Raw genomic sequence first — 3,432 nt, 5'->3', positions numbered from 1 at the left:
TATTTCAAATCTGCTGTAAATCAGAGCATATTAAGTAATATTACCTTGTTGTTATTTGCAAATATGTTGTAAATAAACACGTCATTATTATTATAAAACCTAGCTACTTATATTGAACTGTAATAAAAACAAATACCAAGAGTTCTTATTAGTTATTGTACATTATTATTAGTATCACTCACATCTATCAATAAATAATTACGAGACGAATACTAAAATCTACACACAAAACTAGACAGTCAGGATCGTGTAATATCTCTGATCACTCCCGGCTCCCACAATACTACTTGTGCATTGTACTTGCTACTAATGTGGGCTGCGTCAATTCGGACCCAAGTCTCCTAGATTTTTAGTTCAAGTGAAGTGAAGGATATATCTAAATCTCGCGCCACACAATGTTTTGTTTTGTAATGTATTATTAATTTGCTTGCCTTTCGCTATTTTAATTGCATAGGCTTTATTGTTCTTAATTACATTGTTACTTATATAATTGTTATCCTTAATATTTACTAGCATTTCTGCAGTGTTCTTTGTAAATTGTCGTTAGTCGTAGAAACAAATAAAATAAAAATCTAATCTACTTCGTCTTTCCTCGTAGGCTGAGCAAAAACCACAAACTGCTGGTATTATAATTATTGAAGGACTGTTAAATACCGAAGTTGAATTAACTGATCTTGTTTAGCTAATATATGCTTTAAGTACCCCATTGCTTCACTAGATCTACCACTCCTTTTTACGTTCCTCATGCCACCACAAACTATTTATCCATGAGGATCAATCCTTTTATAATCCACGAGAAGGTTGATTGCGAACACCCAATTTTTTTAATATTTCAAACATTTTATTTTTAAAACTTTTAAAATTTTTTTCTGTATTTAATTGTTGTATATATTTTATTAAGCATGTACTTATTTACGTTTATAATCTACTTTTAAATTTTAATATACATAATGTCAAAAAGTGCCTCATCCGTTAATAAATAAAATATGTTTGTCACATGTGTACGTATTAATAATAAAAAAAAGGTATAATATAAGGCATTATTATAATATAGAAAAATTATGCTTTATCAAATAAAACGATGTTATAAATATATCTAATAATAAGGTTATATAAATCATAAATATTATAAAATATAAAATCATTCTATCTAATAGAGAATACAATTTCTTACATTAGACCATCATAGTTTTAAAAGTGCAAGTATATAATAAGAAATAAAAATATTTTTTTGTATTAATTATTACTATCCAGTATAAGAACTGCTAAAGGAAACACAAAATTGTATTGGGGTAATTAGCGGCTCCTCATTGATGATTTTGTCTAAAAAATTAAAATAAAAACAGTTTGATTTAAATTAATTTTTTGAAAAAATATTTTTGAATATACCTAATAATTATAGAACCTGTTATTGGTACTTAGTGCGTTTTTTAATTAACTTTAAAATAATTTATATTAAATGTCAGATCTATGTATTGTAACCATTTTGTCAATTCTTACCTTTTTGTTTTGATATAAATTTATCAAAATATTCTGAAATAATATATATTAGTTTACCTATTAGTGTTATTAGTATTAATGCAACATTTTTTATTTAGATGAATACTAATAAATATTATAGTACATGATTTAAAAATGCTTAAAAATTTAAATATTTATTTGATCGATACCCAATATTTTAAGCAATAATGTTATAGAACATATTTTAGACAATTACTTACCTCCAGAGGCCGTTTGTTGATTATTAGCTAAGCAATAAAAGTAATACAGTAAGAATGAAATATATGATACGAAACTTCCGGCGGTGCATGTACCTAGTGGCGTACAGCTACTTTCAATGCGGGAGGGCTTACATTAAAAAATGATATGCATAATATATACATTATTAATACATCAATAAATCAAAATATTGGGTAGTTTAATAAAGTGTTATTTTTATCATAAATTTCCCAAGTATATCTCAAAATCCCTGTTTGAACAACTTTCCGATTGGGACCTACCTATGAAAATACAACTTTTATAAATTTCTAACTGAAAAATAATTTAAAACATTTAAGAGATGTTTTATAACTATAAATAGCTCGAAAACAACCCAGATTACCATGCACCTATAGACAGTAGTAATTTTAACATTTGATAAAAATGTCAAGTGTCTGTGGTTATTAGAACTTGACTTAGGTACAACAAAATATCAACAATTGATGAATGAAAATTAGCGAATTTACCAATGAAAATTTAATATCGTAACGATTTTAATTCAAACACTCATAAAAAAATAAAGTTAGTTCCCGGTAAACTTTGTATTTAGTTTTCGAGCTTTTTGACCCAACGAATAACATTATTTAAGACATTTATAGAATGAAAAACTAAAATCATTCAAATTTTAAAACATGACAATGTAATGCAACGTTTCACATAAGTTAATACAAGTGGCAATTAAAAAAAAAAGTTAAGTGTACATCAACAATAATTTTTTATGAGTGACTGAAGTCAATTTTTTTTAAAAATTCATCAAATGATGAAAATTGGCAAATTATTTCAATTTTCAAATTTATAAAAATGTTTCTTTTATACCTAGGATTTGAAATTTTCGTACAAAACCTCCCTTTAATTTTTCGAATTTTGAAAAAAAAAAGGTTCATCGGAAAAATTATATTTTTACGAGAGTTTGATGTTAGATATTGCATTCAACCGTAACTTAATAATTCTCATATACAACGATTTTCTTATTTTTTTGTAATTCAAAAACTATTAGTAGGTACTTGAAATTAACATAAAATGTTTTTATTATTATTTTTTATACATGATAAAATTTTCAAAATATTTTGCCTCGCTTTGAGTTATAAATAGACATTTTAAATTTGAATTTTTTTTTAAACTTTTTTCTATAATTTATAAATGTCAATAAAATTGTATTTGTTGGGTCAAAAAGCTTGAAAATTGAATACAAAGTGTATATATAATAGCATTAAAAAATATTAAAAATATATAGGCACAATTTTTTTTTATAATCATTTAAAATTCAAATTTTTACGTAATTCTTCATAATCTCGAATTTTTGCAAATTATTTGGCAGGCTGATATTCATTAAAAAATTTCTTTGTATATCCATGCTATGAAAATTTAAGACAAGGTTCCTCATAAGTAGTTATATAATAACAGTTGAGAAATAATAAGATTCATAGGTACGACGTTTTTGTATATCTAAGCTTTTAAAGTTCAAATGTTGATAAAATGTATCAAATTGAAAATTTACAAGCTATTTAGTAGTTAAAAGTTCATTAAAATATATTATTCTTTTATAGCTAAAGATTGAAAATGAAAACAAGGATTCTCATAAATATTTTATAATGTTTCTAAAAATCTAAAAAATATATAAACACAGTTATTTTTTACAGACATTATATAAGTTCAAATTTGGAATAAAATTAA

General features: G+C 24.4%; 1 long non-coding RNA gene across 1 annotated transcript in view; it reads right to left on the bottom strand.

The window, feature by feature from the left end:
- Window positions 1-1,085: 1,085 nt before the first annotated feature.
- Window positions 1,086-3,432, bottom strand: part of LOC107885279 — a 6,308-nt gene continuing 3,961 nt past the window's right edge. Inside the window, exons 2-4 of the long non-coding RNA XR_001680395.2 lie at window positions 1,722-1,748; window positions 1,501-1,533; window positions 1,086-1,323 (exon numbers count right to left, since the gene is read on the bottom strand). This is a non-coding gene — a long non-coding RNA (uncharacterized LOC107885279). The remainder of the gene's footprint in view (window positions 1,324-1,500; window positions 1,534-1,721; window positions 1,749-3,432) is intronic.

The sequence above is a fragment of the Acyrthosiphon pisum genome, chromosome A2, assembly GCF_005508785.2.
Source record: "Acyrthosiphon pisum isolate AL4f chromosome A2, pea_aphid_22Mar2018_4r6ur, whole genome shotgun sequence".
Taxonomy (NCBI): domain Eukaryota; kingdom Metazoa; phylum Arthropoda; class Insecta; order Hemiptera; family Aphididae; genus Acyrthosiphon; species Acyrthosiphon pisum.
Note: the sequence above shows the minus strand (reverse complement) of the source record. Positions and strands in the feature narration are given on the sequence as shown.